The following is a 17,212-nucleotide window of genomic DNA, read 5'->3' as shown; positions in this document are numbered from 1 at the left end:
ACACACATTCAGGGGTTCTTGGTTGAAACACACATTCTGGGTTGCTGGGCTGACACACACACATGCACTGGTGCTGGGAGGACACACATGCAGGCTTTGTTGCTGGGATGGCAGAAACACAAGAACTGGTACTGAGATGACGCACACCCTGATGACACACACTCATGCTGGGATGACGCAGAACCCTGAAAATGTTCTATGATGACACGCATGCATGCAGTGGTCCTGGGATGAACAACATGCATGCTGTGGTGCTTGATGACACCCACATGCATTGGTGCTTGAATGACACATTCAAGCACTGGTGCTGAGATGACTCACACAGGTAGGGGTGCTGGGATGACACATATTCCTGCACTGGTGCTGGGATGACACACAGGCTGGGAGGATGGCACAAGTGCATGCACTGGTGCTGGAATGACCCATGAGCCAGCATGGTGCTGTTATGACACACACATTCATGGGTGCTGGGATGAAACATACACATGTACTGGTGCTGGAATGACACATGCACGCAGTGGAACTGGGATGACTGACACTTATGCAGTGGTACTGGGAGGTCACACATTCATGCACTGGTGCTGGGATGATCCACAAACCAGCTGTAGTGCTTGGATGACACACACACACACGCAGTGGTGCTGGGATAACCCACATGCCTGCAGAGGTGCTGGGATGAGAACCACACATGCACTTGTGCTGAGAATACAAACACGCCTGTAGTGGTGCTGGGATGACACACACATTCACTAGCGCTGGGATGACACACACACACAGTGGCAATGGGACATGACACACATTCAGGAGTGCTGGGATGACACACACACAAGCACTGGTCCTGTGATGACACACACGCACAAGTGGTGATGAAATGACATCCAAGCATGAAGTGGGGATGGGAGGGCACAAACACAGGCACTGGTGTTGTGATGACCCACACACAGTCATGTTGTGATGACATACATATGAATTTCTGCTGCTATGACACTCACATATAGGTGTATGAGGAAGACACAATCAAGCAGTGGTGCTTGGATTACACACATGCAGGTGTGCTGTGATGACACATACATACAGTGGTGCTCGTATGACACACATTCATGGGTGCTGGGATGACACACATACATGAACTGGTGCTGGGATGACAAACATGCATGCACTGGTGCTAGGATGACCATCACTCTGACTGTGGTGCTGATTTGCAACAACCATGCATTGGTGCTGCAATGACACACACATGCAAGGATGCTAGGATGACACAAGCATGCAGGAGTGTTGGGATAACACACACCCACAGTGGTGCTGGAATGACACAAATGCATGCACTGGAACTGGGATGACCCATATTCCTAAGTTGGGCTTGGATCACACACACATGACACCCACATACATAGGTGCTGGAATGACACACACATTCAGGGTTTCTGGGATGACAAACATGCTTGCAGTGGTCCTGGGATGACCCACATGCCTGCAGTGGTGCTGGGATGATAAGTGCACATGCACTGGAACTGGGTAGACCAAAAAGTCTGCAGCTGTCCTGGGATGACTCACACATGTATTGTTGCTGGGATGACACACACATGCATTGGTGTTATGATGACACACACATGCTGGGGTGTTGGGATGACACACACTCGTACTGGTGCTGAGATGATTCACAAGTCTGCGGTGCTTGGTTGACAGATGCATTGGTGATAGGGTGACACATGCATGCATTTGTGCTGACATGACACACACATGCAGGGGTGGTTATATGACACACACATGCACAGGTGCTGGGATTTACCACACTGAGTGTCTTGATGCTGGAATGACACACACATGCATTGGTGCTTGGATGACACACATTCATTTATGCTGTGATGACACATGCAAGGGAGCTTAGATGACACATTCATGCCGTGGTGCTGGAATGATTCCCATTCTTTCAGTGGTTCTAGGATGACACACATGCATGCACTGGTGCTGGGATGATGCACACTCCTGCAGTGGTTCTGGGATAACACACACACATGCACTGGTGCTGGGAATGCAACATGCATGCAGTGGTGCTGGGATGACACCCACATGCATTGGTGCTGAACTGACATATCCAAAGATTTGTGCTGGGATGACACACACATGCAGTGTACTGGTATGACACACATATGCATTCATGCCAAATTGACACACAGATGCAGGGGTCATGGGATGACTCACACCTGCAGTGTTTCTGGGATGACACACGTTTGTGCACTGGTGTTGGTAACCCCAACTGGTATGCAGTAGTGCTGGGATGACAACAACATGCATTGGTATTGGAATGACACATGCATGCAGTAGTGCTTGGATGACACAAATGCAGTGATGCTAGGATAGCACACATATGTAGAGGTGCTGGAATGACACAAACATGCAGCAGTGCTGAAGTGACACACACATTCAGGTGTTTTGGGGTGACACACACATTCAGAGGTAATTGGATGAAACATACATTAAGGGTTGCTGGGATACCACACACACATGCCCTGATGCTGGGATAACAAATATGCATGCAGTGGTGCTGGGATGGCAAACACACATGCAGTGGTGCTAGAATGGCCCACACCCATGCAGTGGTGCTGGAATGAGCCACAAGCCTGCAGTGTTTCTGGGATAACACACATGCATGCACTGGACCTGGGATGACCCACACACCTGCAGTAGTGCTGTAATGACACATACATGCATTGATGCTGGGATGACACACACAGGCAGATGTGCTGAGATGACACACACATGCAGTAGTGCTGGGAAGATGCACATGTTCAGGTTTGCTTGGATGGCACACAAATTCAGAGATGCTTGGATAACACACACATTAAGAGGAGCTGAGATGTCACACACACATGCACTGACACAGGGATGACAAACATGCATGCAGGGGTGCTGGGATGACACACACAGGCAGTGGTGCTGAGATGACACAGACATACAAGGGTGCTGGGAGGACACACATGCATGCTCTGGTGCTGGGATGACCCACACACATTGGTGCTGGGATGACACACATATGCATTGGTGCTGAAATGAGACACACATTCTGCAGTGCTGGTATGACACACAGCATGCAGAGATGCTGGAATTCAACACACATACAGGCATGCTGGGATGACCCACCTGCCTGTAGGGGCTTGGACGACACACAAAATTACTGGTGCTGCAATAAGTCACATATCAAGGTGTATGCAATGATACAAGCATGCAGTGGTACTCTGATTACACACACATGCAGGGATGCTGGGATGACACACACATGCAGTGGTGTTTGGATGACACACATTCAGAGGTGTTCAGATGATAACATGCATGCAGTGGTGTTGGGATTCCACACACAAGCAGAAGTGCTGGGATCAAACACATGCTGGGGTGCTGGGATGACATACATGCTTGTATTGGTGCTGGGATGTCCCCCGCACCTGCAGTGGTTCTGGGATGACACACATATGCCATGGTGTTGGGATGACATCCACATGCTGTGGTGCTGGGATGACTCACATGTAGTGGTTCTGGGATGACACACATATTCAGGTTGGCTAGGATGACACGCACATTATGGTGTGCTTTGATCACGCACAGTGGTGCTGGGATAACCCAGCCACCTACAGGGGTGCTGGTATGTCACACACAGATGGAGTGGTGCTAGGAAAACCCACATGCCTGCCGCAGTGCTGGGATGATACCCACACAGGCACTGAAGTGGGATGAGCAACACGTCTGTACTGGTCCTGGATGACAGACATTTATGCAGTGCTGCTGGATTGACACACACTTATGCACTGGTTCTGTGAGGATCCATTCACCAGATGTGTTGCTGGGATGACACACACATGAATTAGTGCTAGAATGACACAGAATGCAGTTGAACTGGAATAACACACATTTGCAGGGGTGCCAGGATGACACACACATCCACTGGTTATGGGATGACATGTATGCATGCAGTGGTGCTATGATTACACATAAATGAAGAGGTGTTAGGATGACACAAACATGCATGTTTGCTGGGAAAGCACATGTATGCTGTTGTGCTGGGATGACACACACATGCATGGGTGCTGAGATGACTCACAGATACAGTTGTTCTGGATGACACACAAGCAGTCTCTTTAACTGGATGAACCACACCCTGTCTGTGGAGCTGTGATGACACACATGAACTGGTGCTGGGATGACACACACAAGAATTCATGGTGAGATGACACACATATCCAGGTGTTATGAGATGACACACACCCATGCAGTGGTGCTGGGATGACTAACCCACTGGCAGTCTCCCTGGAATGACATACACATGCATGGGTGCTGGGATGACACATACATGCTGGGGTTTTGAGAAGACTCACAGCATGCAGTATTTCTGGGATTAAACACACATGCAGGGGTGCTGCAATTACACATATGCATGCACTGAGACTGGAATGACCCACCTGCCTCAGGGGTACTGGAATGATCCCACATGTGCAGTGGTGCTGGGATAACGAAAATGACTCCAGTGGTGCTGAAATGACATCCACACATGCATTGGTGCTGGGATGACCAACATGCCTGTAGAGGTGCTGGGATGACATCAACATACATTGGTGCTGTGATGACACACACATCCACAGGTGTTGGGATGACCGACCCAATATTAGTGATGCTGCAAAGACACACACATGCAGTGGTGCTGGGATGACACACACATGCAGTGGTGCTGGGAAGACACACATATTCAGGTTTGCTGGGATGACACACACGTTAAGGGAAGTTTGGAAGACACACATATTCAGAGGTGCTAGGATGCCATACATGTAAGCACTGGTGCTGGAATGACACACGCATACATTGATGGTGGGTTGACACACAAAAACTTTTGTTCTGAGATGAAACAAATGCAGTGGTGCTGGGATGAACACCCACATGCTGGGATGCTGGGATGACATATACATGCTGTGGTTTTGAGATGACACACAACATGCAGTACTTCAAGGATTAAACACACATGCAGGGGTGCTGGGAAGACACATGCATGCACTGAGGCTGGGACGACCCAACCTCCTTCACAGGTGCTGTGATGACACCCATACATGCGCTGGTGCTGGGAAGACCAACACACCTGTAGTGGTGCTGGGATATCATCCACATTCATGGGTGCTGGGATGACACACACATGCAGTGGTGATGGGATGATATACACATTCAGGAGTACAGGGATGACACATACCTGTGCCCTTCTGCTGCGATGACCCACATGCCTACTTGGTTCTGTGATGACACACACACACATGCACTGGTGCTGTGATGACTCAGGTCTGTAGTGCTTGGATGACACACAGATGCATTTGTGCTAGGATGATACACAAATGCATTCATGCTGAGATGGCACACACATGCAGGGGTGCTTGGATGACACACACGCATGAACTGGTCCTAGGAATTACCACACATAGTGTATGATGCTGTGATCACACGCACAAGCATTTGTGCTGTGATGACACACATGCATTCCAGATGGGATGACACACACAGGCAGGGATGCTTTGATGACCCACACCCATGTACAGGTGATGGTATGACCCATATATCTTCAGTGTTTTTTGGATGATACACATGCATGCACTGGTGCTGGGATTCACACAGTGGTTCTGGGATGACATCCACATTCAATGGTACTGGAATGACACACCCAAGCAGCTGTGCTGTGATGACACACACATGCATTGGTTCTTCGATGACACACACATGCAGTTGTGCTGGGATGACACACACATGCATTGGTTCTTCGATGACACACACATGCAGTTGTGCTGGGATGACACACATATGCAGGGGTGTGTGAATGACAGCCACGCATGCAGTGTTGCTGGGAATTACCACACATTGTGTGTAGTGCTGGGATAAAACACACATGCAGGGGTGCTGGGATGACACACACACCTACAGTGGTGTTTAATGACACACACCCATGTACTGGTACCAAGATAACCCACATATCTGCTGTGTTTCTGGAATGACACACACGTGTGCACTGTTGCTGAGGTGACCAACATGCATACAGTGGTGCTGGGATGACACATACACATGCACTGGTGCTGGGTGACCCACACGCCAGCTGTTGTACTGGTATGACACACACAAACAGTGGTGCTGTATGCACACCTTTGTGGGTGCTGCAAAGACACACACACACACATGAACTTGTGCTGGGATGACACACACATATACAGTGGTTCTGGGATGACAGGCACTTATGCAGTGGTGCTGAGATGACACATACTTATGCACTGGTTCTGGGAGGACCCAATTGCCAACTCTGGTGCTGGGATGACAAACACATGAATTGGTGCTGGGATCACACACAATGCAGCAGAACTGGGATACACGCACATGTAAGGGTGCCTGGATGACACACACATGCAATGGTGCTGGGATGACACATATGCATGCAGTGGACCTATGATTACAAACACATGCAGAGGTGTTGAAATGACACACACTTGCTTGTTTGCTGGGATAACACATGCATGCAGTGGTGCTAAATGACAAAAACATGCATGAATGCTGGGATGACTCATACATGAAATTGTGCTTCCATGATACACACGCATGCACTTGAATTGGGGTGAACCACACCCTGTCTGTGGAGGTGGGATGACACACACATGAACTGGTGCTGGGATGACACACATGCATTCATGTTGAGATGACACACACATGCTGGTGTTCTGTGATGACACACACCCATGCACTGGCACTGGAATGACCATCCAGCCAGAAGTTATCCTGGGATGACACAAACATTCTTTGGTCCTGGGATGACACAACATGCTGTGGTTTTGAGATGACACATAGTATGCAGTACTGCTGGATTAAACATCCATGCACTGCTGCTTAGATGACACATATTGCATGTACTGGGGCTGGGATGACCTACCCACCTTCAGGGATGCTGGCATGACACCCACACATGCACTGGTTCTGGTATAATCCACATAGCTGCAGTGGTGCTGGGATGACATCCACAAGTGAACTGATGACCAACACACCTGTAGTGGTGCTGGGATGACACACACATGCACTGGTGTTGGGATCAAACACCCACGAGCAGTGGTGCTGGGAAGACACATACATGCATTGGTGCTGGGATGACAAACACATGCACTGGGTCTGGGATGACCTACCCACCTGCAGAGGTGCTGGGATAACACATACATGCAGGGGTACTTGGATAACCCATGTGCCTCTGTGATGCTGGGAAGACACACAGATTCAGGAATGCTTGAATGACACACATATTCAGAGGTACTGTGATGCCACACATGCAGGCATTGGTGCTGAGATGACAGACATGCATGCAGTGGTGCTGGGATTACAGACACCCATGCAGTGGTGCCAAGATAAACCACACACCTGCAGTAGTTCTGGGATGACACACAAATGCATTGGTACTGGGATGACACACAAATGTAGTGGTGCTGGGATGACACACAAATGCAGGGGGGCTGGGAAGACACACATGCAGGCATCAGTGCTGGGATGACCCACATGCTTCCAGTGGTTCTGGGATGACACACACATGCATTGGTGCTGCAATGACATACAAAGACTGCAGTTCTGGTATGACACAGTGAAGCACATGCAGGGGTCCTGAGAGCACAGCTTAATTGTGTGAAATTAGTCATGCTACCTCTGAGGTAGCATGGGTGGTCGAATTGAAGTTTGAAACTTGAATAACATAAAATGGAGGATGTACAAACACTTTATCTTGCCAGGGGTAATGACCTTTATCTCCATATACAGTGGCATTCAGGAATTTCAGAGGAGAAGGTCTGTGCAAGTGTACTTGTTGCATAGTTTTTTTTTATGCCAAAGGGGTTACTAACACTACCAACCTCAAAGTGAAATATTGTGACTGCAGATGAATTATTGAATGATAGATCAGTGAAGACCACAGGAATGGCTGCATTTATGATAAGTCAGTGTTCCATTAATTCCAGTTACATAGGGTACATGGCATAGAACACGAGGCAGAGGGTAATTAAATATGTTAGGTTTGGAGCAATCAGAAAGGGTACATTGGGGATTGGGGGGCTTCTTGGTGTCTTTGGGGGCATCTAGATAAAGATCTCTCTCCTCAGTATTGTCTAGTGGTCCCTGAAAGTAAATGGGATTAGCCAATGTAAGACCACCAAGGCCTGATTTGTTGGCCTTTTGATGACTTAAGTCATGCGCCTTGCATCTTTCTAGGAATTCTATGTCATTCAGGAGACAAAGAATGTTATTAGTCCAGCAATACCAGAGAAAGTTGCCTCCATTACTTGGATAATTTAATTGTATGTGATCATCAGTATGAAGTGATGTATTTGTAAAAGTTGTGCTTATAAGCAAGAAATTTAGAGAATTCTTTATATCAATGCTGATGTTAATGGGTGACTTTGTTGAGGCATTTGGCACAGTGGAAAACCTGGGAAATGAAGGAGCCTGATTATGGACAATCTGAAGTACAGGGGGTTGATGAACAAGTGTCCAAAGGTGGGGGGGTAGAATTTACCTGTGCAGTACTTACCTGAGAGTTAGCGGTTATAATAGTACACATGAGTAAGAATAGAGTGAATGAGCTATGATCCCCAGATAGTGACTTCTCCATGGCTTGGGTAGCTAAAGCCTTTATGTCACCCCATGTTATCTTGTGGACTCTCTGATGCAGGGTCCGTTGGCATTGTTTCTTGTCTGATAGCCCCAATATTTGGAATTTGGCTAGTGGTGGCTGGCTTGACATTTCTGGCTGGTATCCAAATGGGGTTAGTAATGGACTCTGGGAAAACACAAGCAAATCCTCGTCCTTGTGTGATAAAAGGGTGTGGTCCTTGCCATGGGCCTGTGAGTGGGTCTTTCCAGTGTACCAGGGGTAAGGGGGTCAGAGAAGGAAAAGAACCCCGATGTTTACATGTGGGGCTCATCCATTGCTATCAAATGTGAGAAAATTAAGTGTGAATAGAACATGTGCAAGTATGAAGTTAGGGTCCAGGCAAATATGAATGTCCTCTTTTTGCGAAGTTTCCTTTAATGTATGATTGGTCCTTTCAATTATTCCTTGCCCTTGTGGGTTATATGGAATGCCAGTTGTGTGGGAGATATCCCATGATGTTAAGAACTATTGGAAGCTGGAAGATGTGTAGGCAGGCCCATTATCAGTTTTTATGGCCCAAGGAAATCCCATCATTAACATAGCCATTTTTATAGCCTTTATTACATTTGAGGATTTTTCTCCAGATTGTGCAATAGCAAAAGCGAGCTTGGAATAGGTGTCCACAATGACATGCACATATTTTAATTTGCCAAATGAAGGAATATGGGTAATATCCATCTGCCAGAGTTTGTTAAGGGATTAGCAAACTCTAGGATTAACTCCTTGAGGTTGTAAGGGACCAAGTGGTGCCATAGGAGCACAATGTTTACAAGCTTGCACCATGTGTTTACATTGTGCCAAAATGAGTTCAGGAAAACAACCTTCAAATTGCTAGCTGGCATGTGAAACTCAGTATGTAGTATGCGTGCTTGCCCTAAGGCACTCAATGAAATGGAGTGACATGAGATAAGTTTGTCTATTTTATCATTACCCTGAGCAATGATCCCTGGCAGATTTGTGTGGGATCGCACATGGGTAATATACCATGAAAACTGTCTGCTTTCAGTAAGTTCCTTTAAGGTGTGGAGGGCTTGATCAATTGGTTTATTGGTTGGTCTGAACACAGAAAAGGGGAGTGTTTTTGCCACTTGTACAGTGTATTTGCTGTCAGAAAATATATTAATGGGTGTTTCTGGGCATAGAAGAAATACTTGAATTACAGCCCTCAATTCACCCAGTTGAACAGACCCTGTATAGTTTTCTAGATGTATGATGTCTGGTTCATTTACAGTTTTTATAAGTACCCCAAACTTTTGCTTATTGGCATTGGTAAATGCACATGGGGCATTTGGTATGGGTTGTGAGGAAGCAAAGGCATTTTTTGGAGGAGAAATATCTAGGGATTATAGCATCTGAAGCATCTTGTTAGGAGGAAGGTGATTACCTAATTGTCCTGGAAAGTCAGAGATTAAAATTTGGAAGTGAGTTTTGTTCTGTATGAGGTGTAAGATTTCAAGATGTGTTAATGGAAGTACCAGAGTATCTGGCTCAGCATTGAAGACCTTATTACAGTAATATCTTATCTTAAGCACAATAAGAATAATGCTTTCCAGTCTGCTGGTGATTTTGTGACAGTGACTCCACACAAGATGTACCCAGAACAGAGGGCCATCCTGCTGCCAAATAACACCAAGGGGTTCCCCTGGGGACAACAAGACAATCCCTAGCAGGGGATGACTTTCATCATAACATTGTGTTTGGAGATCAGCAAAACAGTTATTGATATTATTAACTGTTTGCAGGGCTTGTGGAGTTAGGGTAATTTTCTTTGAAGGGCAGGAGTCTTGCCTGAGCAAGTCGAACAAGGGGTCAAATACTTTGGAGGGATGGGCAGAAAGGGTTTGAGTCAATTAACATGTCCAAAAAGCTGTTATAATTCATTTATGGTATATTTAGTTTTTATAAGTGTAGTTGGTCTGAGTAGTCTAATTTTTTATGAAATTTTATATCCTAAAAACTCAAAGGGTGGTTGGTGCTGAACTTTGTCAGTTGCCACATGTAACCCCAATATAGTGAGGTTGGCCAAAAGTTGCTTAAGGCAAGTTAAAAATGTTGCTCTATCTCTGTCAAAAAGTAAGATATCATCCATAAAGTGCATTATTAAACATTGTTAATGAGAGGCCTGGTTGCAAATGAAAGAAAGTGTTGACACATAGGGGGGCTATTCTTCATTCCTTGGGGCAGTACTGTTCATTGGTACCTTTGTGCTGAGATCCTGGTATTAGGTTCCCAAACTATGAAAGTGAAATATGGTTTGTTCTGTTGTGCAATAGGAATTGAGAAAAAATAATCTTTTATGTCAATGGTAATTATATGATAATTGGAATACCAGCGGGGTGGGGGAGTCCTGATTGAAAGGATCCCATTTTTTCCATGTGTTTACTAATAGGTCTAAGGTCTTGCAGGAGTCTATGTTTACCATTTCTTTTGGGGTTGACAAAGACAGGAGTATTATGGTGTCTAGTGGAAGGCTTTATGTGCCTGAGTTTTAACTGTTCTTCCACCAGCATTTTTAGGATGGTAAGTTTAGGGTCTAGAATGGGCCACTGTTCTATCCATATGTCATCTTGGGTGTCCCACTGTATGGGAATGGGTTCAGGCCTTAGAAGGGATACAACAGTGGCCTTTGGAATTGGGGGAACTATGTGTCTGAAAGACCTATTTTGTCATGTACTATTATCTCATCACCGAAGGCTTTATCATCTGTTGTCAAAACAGTATCCATCATTCCTAATATATCTCGTCCCCATAAAGTGTTGGGAACATCAGAAATTAGGGGGCAAAAAGTGCCCCTTTTCACCATTGAAGTCTTGCCAAATCACAGAAGAGGATACTTGATGAGTGGGTTGGAGACCACCCACTCCTTGAATGTTAGGACCAGCTATTGTTTTCCATTGCATTTTTGAGGCAGTAGCAGAGTCAATGATGGTATTATTTGCTCCCATATCCACTAGACCCTTAATGGGAACTTCATCTAACTGGATGGTCATTCGAGGTTTTCTGTCCAGGATTGGGAATGTCCAGCACACCTGGGGATGTGCAGTGGTCCCTCTTACTTGTGGGACTGAGGGTTGGCCCCTTTAAGTTTAAATTGTTCCTTTTGCAATCCTTTGCCCAATGATATCCTTTTTCACATTTAGGGCAAGAAGTTTTTGGTTTTGAAGGTCTATTATCTCATGGACAATGTTTTGATACATGTCCTTTTTTATTACAATCCCAGCATATAGGCCCCAGTTTGATATGCAAGGATTTTTCTCTGTGCTGAAGGGTCAATTTATTGATTTCAGCTACTGTAATATATAAAGTTGCTCCCCCACCCATCAGGTGCAGCCATTTTCCCCACCTCCCAACCACTTGTCAATCTGTGAACATCCTGGCTAGCTATTGGGTCATCAGTCAGCTTGCAAGTATCCTTCTCCGATATTGGTCTCCTGTTAGCCCGGCGGAATTCAACTGTTTACTATAGCTTCCCCGCCATCTTTTCCCATTCTTCTGTCTGTCCTATTCACTTTTCTCTATCCTCCTGGCTTTCACACTCTCTCTAGCATGCGTCCTTTCCCTTTCCTTTTTCTTTTCCTCTCATTTTCTCTCTTACCCTGCAGGGAGACACTATGTTTGTTTAATAAACTCCCTTATGTGATTTCCCGTGTCTGGTGTGGTTCCATGGAATTCCCTTACAGTGGTGCCATGACTTGGGATGGGATCTTCCACTGTCTCTCAAGTGAGTGGAACATCATCTGACACCCCAGTGCCCCCAGACACGGTTCCACCTTCCATTCTGCCTGGATGCTTTGCTCTGCATTTATCACCGGACTTCAGGTTAGTGAGTCCCCTAGGCCAATTTATACCCTTGAGGCGGCTAAGGGGTGGGGGTACCCCCAGCCCCAACTTTTATAGTTACAGCAGGCCCCTATAGTTGGTCTTATCTGATTCCTGATTTTATGGTGGAGATCTTTCTCAAGGTTGAGGCTCCTCTTGTACTCGCATTCACACTTGAAAACCCTGATATCAGGTCCTCAACTCTTCTCACCTTTTGCCTGGCCCCAAATTGGTGCTTGTGTGCCAACACAATCAATGTGCTGCCCCTCATCTCCAGCCCAGTACTCTGGCCTCAGGATGCTCTGGCCACAGACTCGGCTATATCAGTCCCCACCATGGAATCTGGGTCCTCCAATCTGGCAGATTCCACCCTGGGAACCCTTCACCCGACCCTCAGTACTTAAAGCCATCAAAATCTGTTTGTGTAATGGCACACAGCTTCTGTGAGCGAGCGCGCAGATGGAAAAGGATTCCTTATCTTCAAGTCTTTTCTTTCTTGCTTCTTGGCTCTTCCTGCAGGCTCAAGCACCTCCAGACCCTGCTTCTCCATCTTCCCCTGCTTTCCCATGTAATATAAGCAGCCCCATTCCCCACACATAGTGGGAGATAATTATTTGACAATTTTCTGCATCCAAACCTAAATTAAAAGGACCTAAGCATCAAGTTTCTGCTAGAACATTTTAGCCCCTTTCGGATTCAGATCTCAGTCAAGGCTTACATTGAAATGTAAATGGAGGAAGGCACAGTGGGAGACCAGTTTCAAACCCAAGGGAAAAAAAGTGTCCATTTTAAATTTCTTCTGGCTACAATGCAGAATACTTTCTCCCTTTCACCTTTTCTCTTTCTCATTTTCTCATGCTTTAATTAATGACCATTATCATTTTTCTTCTATGACTTTTGTCTTTCTTAAATGCTATATTTTTGAGCTCATAATTTTGATCCTACATACCTAGGTTAATGATTTTTGATCAGTTATTTTTATCCAACTCTAGAGTTATTTTTGAACATCCATTACATTGCAATGGAGATAAGCATTACAAGGCCTTTGCTTTTGTGTTAAATATAAGCGCGCATAAAAATTAAAATTTTAAAAATAGATCCAAATATTTTAAATTCACGTGATTTAAAAAGGTTCAATTTAAATTGGGTAAACTAATAGAAGTAAAATGTCTTTAAAATTAACTCACAAGTCTCTAGGTGGTCACACTAATAAAATATTAATGTTTATAAGATGTCTAACATCAATTTTTCTAGAACTTTTCTTCAACAGGAAAGAGACAGAAAATAGTGTTTACACTTGTCTGACATCTTGTTTTTTAACACTTGTCTGATATCTTGTTTTTTTTTTTACAATAAGATGAGTGAATTAAAGTCAACATGTATGGGATTACTCAAATGTGTTTGTTAGAGACATCTAGTTAATTTACAAAGTTATTCCATGGAGTAACATGGAAATGTTACTTAAAAACATTATTTTAAAACATTATTACTACTTAAAAACATTATTCTTTGTATATTAAGTGTGTTCATATTTTCCAGGTATACAAGCCTTTAAAGCAGAAAATTTATCAAGCTGCTATTCTCCAAATTAAACTTGTCTGTAATGGTAAACCTAACATTTAATGTTCTATTATAGGACCTGTCATCAATAGGGTATATATAATATTTGATAAATGTATTTCTAAAAGTTATTGAGAGGACAGTTAAAAGCTCTCTCAGCTTTTATTTAATGCTTACATACATATATAAACATTGCTGACATAACTCTTTAGATCTGCATTTCCATCAAAGAACAGAGCTCCATCTGATCTCAGCTTAATCTTCAAAATCTGTGTTTATAACTCTTTATTTTCTAATACTCCTTTGCCCCTCATTGACCTTGAGAATTTGGTCATGCTGATCATGGCAAAAGAGGAAATATTAGCTTCAGGAATTAGAACATTTTACCTAAGATTTGTGAAAAGCCCTGCCTTACCTGAGATAAGGCTTTGCCTCACAACCCTGCTGCACGTCAGAATGGCTCCAAAGTAAGCCAGATTTTAACTATTTTACAGTTGTGTTCAAAATTTTGATGTTTGTTCTAAAGATTACTGTAATCTCAACCAGGGGATATAATGAATAACTCAACCAAAATTCAAGATAGCTATTGCACAAACTGAATGTTTTACTGTTGGTGATTCCATTTTTTATTTCCTTGTAAACTCTAACTGTTGCCTAATATTTTGCAGAAGTACACTGTAGATTAACTTGAAAAGCCATCACCTATAGGACAGATAATGTAGACCCCAATTAGATAAAAAGGGGTAAATAACTGTAAAGTTATAGACATTGAAGCTAAAGCCCAGTATTCATGCCTTATGACTGGTGAGACTGACTTGCTTGATGGTTAAGATCAAACTTAGAGATTGAGATTAAATACAGAGGTCAAGAAAAGTCCATATTTGGGTCTTGCCCTCAAAGCCAGCCTGAACCCAGGGAACAAGAGGACTTCTCCAAGGAGCTTGGCAACTCTGGGTCACACAACCTCCTGACCAAGGAGATTGATGAGGCCACTAGAGGAAAAGCCACTCAGTGCACCTGCTGCAGAGGAGGGTCATGGAAAAAGGGAGACACCCCTAATGCTTCCAAGGGAAGCCACCTCATCGAGAAGACCCTGCCTAACCAACGGCACTAATGGAGCTAAGAAGCTGCTCTTAGGTTCTCTATGAGTGACCCCTGTGGGAGCTCAGCTGACTCTTTAACAGACAGGAACAGGTCACTTTGACCAGCTTGATCTTAAACACATAGCAAAACAGTTAAAACCAAAATATACCCATTCTTGGGCATTTAAAAGAAATAATAATTAAATGTAACTCAAGATGTACACTTGTGTTAGCCCACTAGAATAAAGACTAAAAGCTACAAAAGAGAGATTCTTAGGCAAATGTGCCTCATAACTATCAAGAGAAACTTCCAGAGTCAGAAGTTTTTAGTCAGTTTAAGACCAACAGACACAGGTAGGCTTAATCTATGTTTGCTAGTATCTCTACTAAATGTTGTGTTTACATTCCTGATAACCTAGACAATGTTAAAGTTCCCAAATAAAGGCCTTACCCTCTCCAGCCTTTGCTAGGCCTTGTTATGGGAACAACTTCTCAATTCTTCCACCCCCTGGTGATGAATTATTGACTTCTGTCATCTTTATGATATGCATTGGCATGTTCCAGATTCTGCAACATTTATATTGTATCAATCTCATTTAAGTACTCATGTTTTTTGTTCTTCTCTCATAGAAGCACCCATCCCAAGATGCCTTTACAGCCTGCTCTTCCCCAACTGGACTTCTACCATGGACCCCTCAATTGACCCAATTTCTAAAAAGGGAACTCCAATCTGCTTGCCCCATGCTGCCCCCTTTCAGCTTGAAGAAGCCAGAGTGGTCATCGACCCCCCTTTCCCTACAGCAAAGGAGTTCCTAGAATTTGAGGTGTAAATGAAGTCAGAATTGGGGACAGGCAGTTAGTGTAGAAATAGGGGATCAGTCAAATCGAGGAAATGAAGTCCATGAAAACCATCTGCCTTTGGAAGTCTGGAAGAAGAATGGACTTTTTACATCTCACCTGCAAAACCAGTCCCAGCCACTTAGGCAGGAAGGAGAGAGAAGGCTTCAGAAAGAACTGGAGAGCAAAAGATTTTCTTATAAAAACAGAAATGGGGGATTGTAATGTAAAAAGCTGCTCCCCCACCCATCAGGTGCAGCCATTTTCCCCGCCTCCCAATCACTTGTCAATCTGTGAACATCCTGGCTAGCTATTGGGTCATCAGTCAGCTTGCAAGTATCCTCCGATATTGGTCCCCTGTTAGCCCAGTGGAATTCAACTGTTTACTGTAGCTTCCCCGCCATCTTTTCCCATTCTTCTATCTGTTCTACTCACTTTTCTCTATCCTCCTGGCTTTCACACTCTCTCTAGCACATGCCCTTTCCCTTTCCTTTTTCTTTTCCTCTCATTTTCTCTCTTACCCTGCAGGGAGACACTCTGTTTGCTTAATAAACTCCCTTATGTGATTTCCCGTGTCCGGCATTGTTCCATGGAAATTCCCTTACAGTTACTAATGCAAGTGTGAGGCCTGCTGTAGGAGTAACCTCCTTCGTAACTGAAATCCATTTTGAGATTGACTCATTCCTGACAGGAGCTATGGCATTTTTTGTTTTAGTATTTGTCCCTTCACAAGCCAGTTGTTTATCAAGAAATTCTGAGCAGGGACAGATGGAACTCTCTTTACTATGGCCTCTGTAACCCATGACAAGAAGTCAGAAAACCGTTCATTAGGGGATTGTATTAAATTTGTAAATAGTTCCTCTACTTTTAGAGGTGTAATGTTTCTTAAGGCTTTTATGGCCAAGACTTTAACTTGGTCGAAAAACATAAGGTTACTAATTTGTGACTGGGCTTGTGGGCTAATATAATTCCTATGCCCAGCAAGCATGTCCAACATTAAGGGGCTACTATAAGCCAAATTATTTCATGCTATTTGTTCTGCTTCCTCCTCATAGGAGGATTTCCACTGCAAAAATTGTGGACAAGTTAAACAGGCTTTGAGGACAATAAGCCAATAGAAGGGAGTTTGAAGATTAGCTGATTAGTTAAGTATTAGATTAGTTAGATTAGTTAAGTATTTCTTCAAAGTAAGGGGAGTTGGGACCAGAATCCTGAGATGCCT

This window comes from Sciurus carolinensis, unplaced genomic scaffold (genome assembly GCF_902686445.1).
Source record: "Sciurus carolinensis unplaced genomic scaffold, mSciCar1.2, whole genome shotgun sequence".
NCBI lineage: Eukaryota > Metazoa > Chordata > Mammalia > Rodentia > Sciuridae > Sciurus > Sciurus carolinensis.
Note: the sequence above shows the minus strand (reverse complement) of the source record.